The sequence below is a fragment of the Lycium ferocissimum genome, chromosome 2 (genome assembly GCF_029784015.1).
Source record: "Lycium ferocissimum isolate CSIRO_LF1 chromosome 2, AGI_CSIRO_Lferr_CH_V1, whole genome shotgun sequence".
In the NCBI taxonomy this organism is placed as follows: Eukaryota; Viridiplantae; Streptophyta; class Magnoliopsida; order Solanales; family Solanaceae; genus Lycium; species Lycium ferocissimum.
Window position 1 is genome coordinate 44,437,729 of NC_081343.1, and position 14,695 is coordinate 44,452,423.

Sequence of the window (14,695 nt, forward strand, 5' to 3'; positions counted from 1 at the left end):
GAAGGTAACAAATTCCAAATTGGAGTTTATGGGCTACTCTTGATAAGGAAATTAGAGCCAGAAGTTTACAGAAGTAACAGTTGTACATTTGTTTACATCACCTGATGACACATATGGAACTTTTGAAATATTTTAAAATTGGTATTTAGCCCTTTCAAGTTACCTTTTCGGATAAAATTAGACTTGAGTCTAATATATATTCATATATTGTTCCCGTTTGGAGAATGACCCCTTATGGCAAGGCTTAGTCAGTTATTCTCGCAGTTCAAATAAGATTCGGACCGTGTTGGATTAGGTCTCTAAAAGCATGGTTCTTGCCAACCTTACCGACAAAATATTATATTATTAGCCAACGTCTGCAACACTTACATATTTATAGACTGTAGTCTAACATTTTCTAATAAGATTTTCAGTTTGCTCTGAAGAGATTTTTAGGCTATATATGGTCTAGACGGTCCATTAATTGCAAGAAAAATAATAAGGTCATTTACTAAATAATTGTCCTAAAAAGGGAAAACTGGTAAAAATACCACGACCCATTGGGATATTGTTATAAAAATTGTTTTAATATCTCAAAAAGAAATGTCTAGATTCATTATTTAATGGGTATTAATATTTTCTTCAATGGTGTTTTAAAAGTTGGCAGATTGTGTCTAAGAGACTATGAGGAAAAATCGTGAAATCATCTTAACGGTTCTATTATCATTAATAGCCATTATTGGTCTTTACTATAATTTATTCAAAATAATGATTTGATGATGGAAAACGTATTTGACCATTTGAACGGCTTCTATGGTCTTTATTATGTTAATAATATCTTGTTCCCCTTCTCAACCTATATATTCTATGTATTCATTTTGCAGAAGTGACGGAGAGAAAAACAAAGTAAAAACTTTTGAACACCTTTTCTTCGTTTAGTGCTGGATACAAAAAGATAATCTTTTGTCGGTCGTGCTCCTAGTTTATACTAAGAAAAGAACATGTTGAATCCTGGGGGATACACCTACACCAGGTGAATTATCCTTAAGGACAGTGTCTTTTGACACGCCTCAAGCTACAAGAGTTTCTGTGATTTCCATAATATTTCCAACAATCTTAAGGATAATTCTATACTCTATTCTTACGGAGAATACGGTTTATAATATTTCCAACAAGGCATCTAGCGATAAATATTACTTGAACTACTTGGGGGACAATGGGGATGCACTTGGTGGAATCGGTTGGTCCACGACGAGTTTGGCTGGGACGTCAAATATGTCACTGGCGAGACTCTTGTTGCTAAGTTCCTAAGGCAAGGGAAATGTGGGTAACCAAGCACTTGTGTTTGAGAAGTACGAAGAAAAGGCTGAGAACTTTATATGTGCTTTGGAAAGGCTAATAAGGTATGACAATATTATATGTTTATATTTGGAGAAAAGAAAACGTGGTTAGTTGACACAAAGTGAATAAGAAAGTCTTCTGTGAAAATAACTATAATTACATGTGTGGCAAACTAAGACATTATATCTCTCAATGTAAAAGAAGATTTGGAGAAATGATAATCCCGCTAAGTAAAATAAGTGTGGCTAAGCGGATGATATAATTATTGTGGTCATTTCTTAAGCGAATCTTGTGGCTAGTGTGAGAGATTGGGTGTTAGACTTTGGTGCTACTAAGCATATTTGTGCTAAAATAATTTTGTGTTCTACACCCAAGTTGAAGAAAAAGAATAATTGATTTATGTTCGTGATTCTAGAATTACTTATGTTTTTGGAAATGAAAAATTCTTCTTAAACTCACATTTGAAAAACATTGGCATTAACTGAGGTGGTACATGTTTCTAACATCTGATTCAACTTGAGTTCTGTGTGATTATTAGGACAAGTTGGGTACATATTTTATTTGAGTTTGATAAGGTTTATCAAAAATAACGTTTTTGTGGGTGATGATGAGTACTGTGTGTTTGATAATTTTCAAGATGAAAATATTAATACTTTGTTTCGTTGACTGGTTCATATAATTTATTTCATATTAGAGTTGAATATGTTAGTTTTTTCTCATATCAAGAAAATACAGCTTTAAGATTGTCTTATGCTGGAAAAACAGATGTCTACAGTTATAATTTTAATGAGACCTTAACATAATCATCTGAATATATTTCTAACTTTAGCTTTGTCCTTTACTAAACTTGTTTAATAGTCATTATATTAATTTATTTTGCAACGCCTGTTTAGTTGTTTAATTTGTAGCAGACCTATAATAATAGTAGCTTTGAACTCTTGGGTGTAAATGTATATGATGATTTGATTGGAATTCAATGGTAAAAACGTATTTGGTTATTTGAATAGCCTTTAAAGGTTTTTATTACATTTTAATATTGAGATGTTCTCATTTATTTAGAGGTCAACTTTCTTGTGGAAAGACTATTCATTAGACCGAAATATTTGAAAGTGTGGGGTGTCTTATAATGTTATGCTCCTCAGTTTTGGAAAAATATATATTTGAAAGGTACTATAATTATGGTACTAAATATAGTGAATTTTTAGAGTTGATTGGTGATGAGGCTAAATGTTGAAGAGACCTCTTAGTGAGTATTCCAATTGGAATAAAGCCAACATCTTTTGTGTCTATATATTGTGGTCGTCAAGCGACAATAACTGTAGTGAAATATAAATTTTTGAATGGCAAAAATAGACATATGTATTTGAGACATAATGTGTTAAAGCAGCTGCTATGAGAATAAATTAATTATGTAAATTATGTGAAGTCGGAGGTGAATCTGATCAATTCACAAACTATAAGAAACATCGAGGGAATGGGACTTTTGTCAATTGAGAAGATCAACAATGATGGTAACCCAACCTATGTGATTGGAGATCCCATGAATTAGGTTCATATGGGTAATAACAAGTCATTAGTTGATCAAGTGTGCACTATAAAATTATGTCCCTTCCTATGGTGTGTGAATATAGTGCAATTCTGCAAGGCAAAGTGAGGCTGAGTTATTAACTCTTAATCCATTACCATATCCTTTATAGGTGGTGTATTGCTCTGCAGAGTACACTTGATGGGTGGACCTATATGAGTGTGGAGTGGTGCCGCTTCTATGAAATTGTGACAAATTTCTAGAGCACTCATGAATACCAGGACACGCGCACGGCCTCATAGCGCAAAACCGCGATAACGACAAAGATTGTGCGAGTATAATGTGATGGAATAAGACCCTAAGCTTACAAAAGAATTCTTGGTTCATAGAAGTTCTAAGCTTCACCAATTATTCTGTGAGTTTAATCTTATTTTATCTAGGTCTGGTTCATAGTCTACGAGACACCAGATTCGACGCATTGTACTCATAGGAAAAAAAAAAATCCAGCAAAACTTCTTATTTTATTTTTATATTTTATTATTCTTTTTGAGATAAGTGGGGGATTGTTATAAAAATTGTTTTAATATCTCAAAAAGAAATGTCTAGATTCATTATTTAATGGGTATTAATATTTTCTTCAATGGTGTTTTAAAAGTTGGCAGATTGTGTCTAAGAGACTATGAGGAAAAATCGTGAAATCATCTTAACGGTTCTATTATCATTAATAGCCATTATTGGTCTTTACTATAATTTATTCAAAATAATGATTTGATGATGGAAAACGTATTTGACCATTTGAACGGCCTTCTATGGTCTTTATTATGTTAATAATATCTTGTTCCCCTTCTCAACCTATATATTCTATGTATTCATTTTGCGATGACGAGAGAAAAACAAAGTAAAAACTTTTGAACACCTTTTCTTCGTTTAGTGCCGGATACAAAAAGATAATCTTTGTCAGCTTTACGTGATCCTAGTTTATACTAAGAAGTTTTCAATCCTGTGATACACCTACACCAGGTGAATTATCCTTAAGGACAGTGTCTTTTGACACGCCTCAAGCTACAAGAGTTTCTGTGATTTCCATAATATTTCCAACAATGATGTAGGCAGTTTACTAGACAAGAGTATACATGGTTAGTGTTATGGCCCGAACTCGTGATCTATAGGTCATCGAAGAATAGGAGATACTTATAGTTATCTTGCAAATCAGCTAATTACAACTTTACTAAGATGTGTTATATATTGTGTACATATCCAATAATTCACAAAATATAGCTCATGGTTAGGTGGACATTTCTGACATGCTGAACATAAACTGCCAAAAAAATAAATTACACTATTCCTATGAAAATTAAAATGACAACTTTTAAGTAACTGGGTCTTTTTATCCCCAGCTGCCTAAACTTCCTCAACCGCAAAAATAAAATCGAGAGGGAAAAAAAAAAAAGATAGAGAGGCAGATGAGATAATAGAAGAAGTCTAGAGAAGTAGGGAAACTAAAAACAATTTCCTGTTATTACTTGACATGGATATGAATTTTAGATTGTACTATATCAAGAGATGATTGAGCAACAAGTAAGATGCATACATACTCATACTCTGATCTACTGAATGAAAATTTCGAAATATTCTTTACAAATATCTGATTTATCTATATTTAGTAGCTAAATTAATTTTCTAAATTTCCATTGGTAGCTATACAAAAATACAAAGCTTCCTATGCCTGGTTGGGTTAGAACCCAGCCAATCACATTATTTTTCTTACATATTTTTCACAACTTCTTCTCCTTTTTATGAGTGTATCTGAGTGTATACAACATCAAGCAGTTGTGATGGAGTGGTTATTGGGTGTGGGCTCTGCCCGCTCGCTTGGGTTCGAACCCAACCAACTACATTAATTTTTTTACATATTTTTCATAGTGTCTCGGCTCGTATGTCTTGTCTAGCACAAAGGTAGCTACTGATTGAAAGCAAGCATTAAAAGGTACTTATTTATGTAAGTTGCCTTTAAAATCTGTCATTCCAATTCAAATTATTTTTATTCTACTCTTCCGAGAGTTAAATCTCCTAATTTGTTGACAATTTTTGAAGTATATGTTTATAAAGTATTTTTGATAGAAAAACATATTCTACTTGCTTTATCTTTTTATGTAACTAGCATTTTTACTGGCGCGATGCGTGGATGGTATTAGTGAAAACTAATCACATTAAGTTGCAATGATCGCTTGTTTGAGCATTTTAGGTAAAATTATGTTAATAAAATTTCAACTGATATTTTGCTTCTGTGCACACAATATATCCCAAAAATGAAAACTATAAAATTAAAGAATACAAATCATATAATAAATAACTATTGTCATAAGTGGTGATGTAAATAGCTTGAAATATAATATGATTCAATAACAAACAATAAATCATAATAGTCGCCGGCTTCTTCTTTTGGGAGAAGTAAAATAACCAAGCGTGTAGTTACGATCATATGCAGAAGTCTGGAACTTAGATTGAAGTATTTTTTTCGAGTGACCTATTATATTAATTATGAGTGAAAATATTTTGTCCCTTTAACTTTATAAAAACAAATGAACTACCCCCCCCCCCCCTCTCCACACCCTACAAACTTTTTACCATTGCAAGTTTTCCTTTTTTACCATTAAGGTCTATTTCACTCGTGCATTATTTTTGTGCTGCTTCTTTGTGCATTTTAATTAATATGATATTTTAATTAATTTCTTATCGTTAGTATTGTACCTTTAATCCAAATAATATCATATTTTATTCTAAATTGTGATGTTAAAATTGTTTAAAGCAATGATATGAAGTCGTTTTTGAAGTTTGTTTGAAAATTTAGACTTTTCTTACTATAGTAGTATGTAACTATGTACCATATAACCTATTAATTTTTTCTTATCCTTTATTTCAACATACCAATTTGAAAGTCAATTTCCATTATTTGAATTACTTATATGAGTAACCCATTTTTATTTGTAGACAATGGATATGTTGAATGCAGTTTTTCATTATTCAATATATTAATTATTATGGTTGAATATTAGTTATTTATGTGTCTCGCTCAAAACTGAAATAAGTTTTATATCTTATTTTTAAGTTTTCACTTTTCTATTTATGCGAAAATTTTGATTTTTTTTTAAAATTATTTTTGAAACTTGATATGTTTTATTAGGCCTAGATAAGCTCAAATTTTACAGATTATCTCAAAATTAATTTACACTTATATATTTTATTTTATTTTATATATCTTTATCCTAATGTTTAAATTCTTAAATTGAGTATCTCTAAAAACCAAGTAGCATAAAAGCTAAAACCAAATACGCCACGAGAAGTTTTCACTTTTTTTCAATTTTTTTTTTTCACTTCATTTGAAAGTCGGCGTTTGGCCATGAAAATCTCAAATACAACTTGAAGTATTTGGAAAACAAGTAAAACCATGTTTTCACTTTTTTTTTTTTTTTCACTTTCAGTACATTCAAACACCCAATATTCTTTGTAAAAACTATAACCAAACACAACTCCAACTCCAACTCCAACTCCAACTTCAAAATTCTAAATCAAGTGAAAAATATTTGATTTTCATGGCCAAACGCCTACTACGTTACTTAACTATACTTACATGCGTTTTAGATACGTGGATCTAAAATTTAATACGGATCTACAGTAATAATGAGGTTCTTCTTTATTCATTCTATGATGATTCAAGTTGAAAGACCTTACATCTACCAGATCGGTGAATATAAAACATGTCTTATTTTGTGATGAATAAAACTAATCTACACAAAAACTCTTGATTTGCCATTGTTGTCACTTTGTTTAAGATCAATAGAACGGTAATTGATGGTCCTAAAACACACCACAACCTCATGAAACATAAGAACGACCATCTCTTATCAATTAACTCAATTTGCATGTCAAGCAAACTTGATTTAGAATTCTCCTCATTTTTTTTTGTCATGATTTTTTCTTGGAGAATATTCGCCTCGTCAATTCTTTTCGCCTCATTGATTCTTTCCCTCGTTATTTTTGTCTTTGGACATAGCTACATTTTTTCAGCTTCAAAAGTCATTTTTAGATCATATTTACCAAAAATAATTATAAGATGTCTCCTCAAATGATGGGAAAAAAAACAACAGATAACTAATTAGTGCATAAATCAATTAGGAAAAACTTAAGTATAAGTTTGAATATAAGACGTTGATTTGAAGCGGAATTGAAATTTAAATACGTATTTCTTTGTGTATAATCAAATTCCTCTATAACATTTTACATCATTAAATTTCATGCAAAAATATCGACGAAATGGTCACTTATGAGCACTAACAAATTTGGATTGAAAAATAATAATCTTATCAATTCTCTCCTGTGATATTTGCAGATCTTTATGTGTAAAAATGAAGATCTCTTATAAAACCGACATAAAATTAAAAATAAATTTGTAAAGGATAACAGAACTAATTGATCGAGAACTAAGTGATAAGCAATTTTAGTATTTTATTGAATATAAACAATGTAAGATTACAAACTTAAAAACATAATTGATGTTATTTTCCTCATTTTCTTCTTTCTTAAACCTGTAAGTTCACATAATTTTGCAGTACTCGGCTTCTCCATAGATAAATCGATTATATTATAGCCCATAACATTGAAACTCCATATCACCAGGTTCTTTGGGCTATTTATGAATATTCTTTAGAACCTTTTTTAATATGACATAAAGTAATCCAATCAATTACAAAACCCATCAAAGAAAGGAGAAAAGAAATCTAAACACAAGAAGCAGAGAAGAAAATTTACCATTTGATTTTTCTTTTTTGAAGCATTTATCATTTTTCAGATTCGTTTCAAGAAGTATTGTATTGGGAATGGCTTTCTCATTGTCCTTACTTTCACTCTCTTTTGACCTTGGAGAGTTATAAAATCTCTTTAATTACTTTCCAAAGTGATGGAACTAAAAGAAGAAACTACTATATTTATTTTTTGAGAGGGTTCAATTGGAAAAATCAATAATTGATTTCTCTATCCTTATTATTAATGAGAATAAGTAATTTACTATCATCTGTATTTAAAAAATAATGAAGTAATTCAATACAATGGCACAAGAAGAGCACTTAATCTGTGTGAACAATGTAGAAATTATGTCTGCTTATAAAAACACATCTTTATTACCTGATTATTTTCGGTGGATCCACTTTTTTGTAATCTTTTATTTCATTTCAGCTTCCTCATATATACGGACTTGATACCTTTCATAATGAGATGTTAAAAAAAAATGATAATTTAATGATCAGACAATTAGTAAAATAAATAACAAAGAAGAAAAGACAGCTAATATAAAGAAATTTAAAGATCGCATTGCTGATCGATGATATGCAATAACAAAAGAAGATCCAATAATGAAATCAAAAAATTATTTAGCATAAAAACACGTAGTCTGCTTATAAAAACACATCCTTATTACTTGATTATTTTCGGTGGATCCACTTTTTGTAACCTTATATTTCATTTCAGTTTCCTCATATATACGGACTTGATACCTTTCATAGTGAGATTAAAAAAAAAACGATAATTTAATGATCAGTCAATTAGTAAAATAAATAACAAAGAAGAGAAGACAGCTAATATGAAGAAATTTAAAGATCGCATCGATGATCGATGATATGCAATAACAAAAGAAGATCCAATAATGAAATCAAAAAATCATATAGCTTAAAAATCTTTTTCTCAGTCTAAGCCTGCCATCCTCCTTTCTCTATATATAGAAGAAAAAATTCGAATAATTTTAGCTTTTTTAATTCAAATTCAAAATTTAAATTTTATCCTTTTAATTAGTTAAGATAGGGTAGTAATTTTTGTTTTGGAAAATGTGTTTATCCTTAAAACCAAATTCTGATAAGGATGAATAAGATTGTAGATTTCAATTTAAAATCTAAAACTATCAATATTTAATTAAAAGCTTTATAGTTTAGCTAAAGTTAAATCACATATCAAAATGTGTTATGATATTCAAACTTTTCCAGATCTTTATATTAATTGACTTTCGCTAATTAAAAGCTTTATCTTTTAGTTAAAATTAAATCATGTTACAAAATATTGTCACGATCCTCAAACTAATTTTCCATACTTTTTCTTTTTTATATAGAAAATTGACTTGATTTAGTTAAAATTAAATCATATTACAAAATATGTCACAATCTTCAAACTAATTGTCCATATCCTTTTTTTTAATTGATTTTCATCATTATCTTTTTAACAATTAAGAAGGGAAATATAACACTTGTCTTTCAAAATATTTTATTGATGAATGATATCATGTGCTCCACGTTTAATATTTTTGAAAATCTAATTGCTTACCGGCTTAATTTATGAAGGATAATGTTTGATTAGTTTTGAAAAGATAAGTATCTTTCAATTCAAATTGTGCAGATTCTGGGAGATATTTTCAATTCAAATTCAATAGAAATCTTTATCCTTCAATTCACATTAAAAAAAATACACTGAAATAAAATAAGGATATATTTGCAATTCAAATTCAAAAAAATTATCTACAAATTTAAAATCCTATCTTTCAGTTCAAACTCAGTTTTGTTGCATGCTAATGATAATATTGTCCTAATAAATTAATGCCAATCCAAACGTGTTTATCTTTATATTCAGAATCACTTTTTTTAATCTCAATTCTATTTCACTCTTTCAATTCAAATTCTAATTTAAATTTTAAATCCTAGGAATATTCCAAATAATGTTGATTGAGGTGATTTATAATTTTCAAATTATTTAGCCGTCAATTGTTTTTTTTTATTTTTTATATCACAATCGAACAATTGGGATTAGAATAGGCTAACAACTTTGATAAAATCCTAAAAAGTAAGTACATTAATTTAAAACTTTATCTTTAAGTTAAATTCAAAAACTTTATCTAAAAAACTCTCTCTTAATTCAAATTCAATGTTATTACATACATTGTCCTAAAATTGCCAAATGGCTAGCTATTAGCTTATCACTTGGCTTAACCACATTGCTTATACCTCTCCTATTTTATATACTAGTGTTCGTACTCGGGCGATGCGCGGTTGATATTAAAGAAAATTAAGTATGTACAATTATTATCTTGTTTGTTTGAGCACATTAAATTAAATTAGTTTAATAATGTTCCTGTAATTTTGCTCCCTATATATGTGATATATCCTAGAACAAAAAATTATGTAATCAGAGATGGTAAAAACTTGCTCGCACAAGTATTTACATCAAACTAATAAGTACATGACACGTCTTCATATACACGCTTATTACTAAACATTAATTAATTACATAATTTTCCTTAACTTAAAACTAAACCATAATAAATTAGTATGATTTAATTTCAAAACATAAAATTTTACCACCAAAAACTGCTTTATCAACTGCAATCAGCTATGAGCTATACGTAATGCTGATATTCCTTCAATCAGTAAAAAGTTACTTGGCAATTGATATCTATTTTTTCATTGACTAATCTCTGCATATGCCATACAACTTAGGCGGAAAAAAATATCTTTTATTCAAATTGATGTTCACCTACAAGTACAACTAATTCAAGCATGTTAGAGATACGATTAATTAACAAATTAACTGTTTCTTCACCAAAGCGTCATCAGATCAACAACTAATTTAATAAATTCATAATCTTACAAACTGGGATTACCCTTATTCAGTTAAAGTAAATATATATATATATATTAAAAACTAATTAGATTGAAGATCACCCCAAAGCTCCTTTGTCACTTTTAAGTTGGCTATAGCAAAAAAACGGCAAGAATGAAAAAGGATCAACCAACAAAACCCACGACAAATATATTTTAAAAGGCAGCTTTTTAAAAAAATTTAGGTCACCCATGGTAGTGGCTTAAAAGGAAAATCCGACGTTACATTACTAATGCCATATTTTTCTTCTTTTAGTCATGCGGTGTTATTCATAATTTTTCCTTTCTTCTATATATGCATACAACATAGAATTTCACATAACAGAGTTACTCATTCTGTTACCACAACGTCTTTCAGGAGCTACATTTTTGGATCAGAAATCAATTTTGACTAATGTCATCCCTCTCTATTCTTTTTGTGGCCTTCTAAAATTTCCTTATGTTTGAATGATACAAAATCACAGAAATATATTTTGTATAGATCACGTTTTGTTCTTTTTCATTTGAGAACTCAGTGAGAATAATGCCACAAAATAACCTATTATATTGTTCAAATTAAAATTCAATTGTCAAATTTATAATGAAATATTTCGGCAGTAACTTGAATCCATTAAACCAAAAAGACATGAAAATTCAATTGCAAAATTTATAATGAAAGATATAAAGTTAATTCGGCAGTAACTCGAATCCATCGAACCCAAAAAGACATGAAAATTCAATTGCCAAAATTATAATGAAAGAGACAAAGACAATTTGGCAGTAACTCGAATCAATCAAACCAAAAAAGAAATATCAAAGCTCATGAAATGTCTAACAGTTGCAATGAAAAAAACAAAAAGAACATAAAATTTTCTGAACAACAATATTTCAAGTTAAATAATAACCTAAGTTCCGAAAGCAATGAAGTTAAGTAAGATCGTATTGCTTACCTAACACCTACTGAGACACTTCAAGAACAAAAGATGATCTAATTGTGCACTTAATTAGATTGCGCTTGAGTCTTGATCAAAAGAATTGTCTGCGTAACAATTCAGAAATTCTGCAAAAAAAAAAAAAAAAAAAAAAAAATAGAGAGAGAAAACAAATTAGCAAAACAGATAAAGGAAGGAGTCAAGCTCCTCGTTTATTTTGTTCAGCACAACTCCTATGTTAATTTATATAATTTAATATCACAAAAACTGTAATACACTCCAATTCCAGTTGAAACTCCAATAAACCATCCGTTTAAATTGGACTCGCTGATAAAGTATTCCTTATCCCACCCCATTATCTACTCATACAAATTTTTTGCATATTTATATGAGATAAACTGATCTAAGTTGAATATGTTTTTAAAAATATCTTATCATTATTTAAGCGGATAAGTCTGCCTAAACTTCCCAATTTAGTATTAAATTTGATATAAGTATAGGAATTCAAAATTTTGAAATATTATAGTTGTATGCTATCCTGGTTATCTTTCAATCCGGGATTCAAATTCAATTTTTTTTTTTTCATTCCAAAAGTCTGTATAATATATCAAATTCAAAAAAGTTGATCTCAAACTCAAGTGAAAACTTTATCCATTTGGGTTCCTTCAATGCTTTTACTTTCCATCAAACATGTAACTAAAATTAAAATTCCTCATTTTGATTGACAGAAAAGATCAAATAATTCTAATTATTTTATTTTACTTATAGACTGAATTAAAATTAAATAAATAATCATCTTATTGTAACTTCAATCAACTTAGTCGTCCGTATCTACTAAGGAGTTGGTATAATTTTACGTTAAATAAGCTAAGTTTAGATAATTATTACGTGTAGATAATATCATATTTGAACTTTTATTTAAATTTAATGTGGTATTTTGTTCATAAATAACTCTCTTTAAAGAGAAATCTTTGAGTTTGATTAGTCCCATAATCATGATATTGCTAAGGATAATTTAGCACATTTTTATTTTTCAATTTTATTTTAAATTTGTGTGAATTGGTTTAATAAATAACTTTTTCTTAACAGATATGTTTGAATTTGAAAAAGCCCATTAATGTGATATTGTTAAGGATAAAGTTTATGGCTTGCTAAATGCGGATAATTATAGCTTGCTTAAAAATTCAAAAGTTTGTTTCTCATAAAATTATTTTTCAATTTTGGAATGTGATAAAAATTATTAGTAAAAGACTTTGTCCTAATTCTCTTTAACTTTGAGTTTTAAAATTGCCAAGTGGCTTGTTATTAGCTTGCCACTTGGCTTAACCACGTTGCTTGTACCTCTCCTATTTTTTTATATATATATTAGTAAAAATTCAAAAGTTTGTTTCTCATAAAATTATTTTTCAATTTTGGAATGTGATAAAAATTATTAGTAAAAGACTTTGTCCTAATTCTCTTTAACTTTGAGTTTTAAAATTGCCAAGTGGCTTGTTATTAGCTTGCCACTTGGCTTAACCACGTTGCTTGTACCTCTCCTATTTATATATATATATATATATATATATATATAGATTTGTAACGTAACAAAATTTTGAGATTCATAGAGTGCTAAAACCATGCATTGGTCACTTTCAGAACATGTGACGCAGAGGCGGAGCTAGGTAGTGCTCAGGGGTTTATTGGAGTAGAAAATTATACTGTTTATACATGGTGAAAATATTTTTTATTTATTTATATATAGTAGATGTTGAATCCCTTTTGGCTTTTTCATGCATTTACTTTTTCATATTTTGAACCCCTTAGTGAAAATTCTGAATCCGCCAGTGTGTGACGAATAAAACATAATATGTGATTGAAAACAAAGGATGGAAAAAGTAGGAGATCTACAAGGGAATACTATTTTTTTGGATGCTTAAAGTAGTTAAAAGTTCCACATGTCCTCTCCTTCAAGCTGTCTCTTCAAGAATTTTAAGAAAAAATGTTAAATGGAAAAGATTTATTAATTCCATTTTTTTTAATGAGAAAAGGGAAGGCAATAATACAGAAGGATTAAGTTGGAGTTGTCCAATATTGAAAGTGTTTTTCTTTTTTTTTTCTCTGATTGTTTTGGTTTTTTCACAAATTGCAATAAAGTTATAATTAAATTGAGAAAGCAGTGGAAACATGATGCTGAAAACCATAATGATTTTGCTGACCATGCATGCTTGTTGCTTAATCCCCAATTTCCCGGAATATTCATTAGCCTCAAGAATGCCTGTCTTCAACATAAAGCAATTTTAATCAGTTCTTATTGTTACGGTTCGCATTTTGCAGGCGGGATTAGCGCTCGGAAAGCTACTACGAGTTTGATGGTGTTCTTTCGGACTTGTTTGAAAAAGAGTCGCCACCTAATTATTAGGAAATTAGGAAAACCAGTTTGGAAGGGTTTATTCAAACGCCGTGAAAAATTCTCAGTAATCCAAAGTTCTAGATAAGGATTCTGGTGATCCCCTGAGGAAGGTGTTAGGCACCCCAGTATTAAGGATCTGTACTATACGGTTGATCTTCGAATTTCAGTGTGATTATTTGCTTGAACTGCTTATTTAGTGTTTATTTTCCGCATTATAAAAATGTTGTCATTGCTTGCGTATCAAAAGATTTGAATATATTCCCTTTATATATAGGGTACTTTAGGTTCGGATTTATGATATCCGAGTAAGAATAGGCTCCTTTATATAAGGATAGTGTATTTTATCTTGTGAAAAATATTTTGGCTTTTGACAATGTATATATGTGTGTGTGTGTGTGTATATATATATATATATATATATATATATATATATATATATATATATATCCATGTTTTAATCACACACTTCATTTCGGGTCAATCCGTATGATACGTTAGAACGTCTCATGTTAAACTTCGTATTTACAAACATATTTCACTTGTTTTGAATATATCCGAGTTTATAAAAAGGAATGGTTTAATTTTACTCCTATAAGTTCGTGTATACATATGTGAGCATGATTGTTTGTTTTATGAATGGGCTTAAGCCCAAAACCATCTTTCTTTCCTCCTTTTAAGATCAAACGGGCCGTGGCCCAAAGTAGTATAAATTTTAAGTGGGCTTTGTGATAAGTCGTGGATTTTCGGCATTTTATGACCACTATTTATCTCTTTTTGGGAGTCTTTTAAAGCGTTTGTTTGTATTTCTACTAGGTTGTTTCATGATTTCAGGTTTTTGAGTCAAGGACACAAA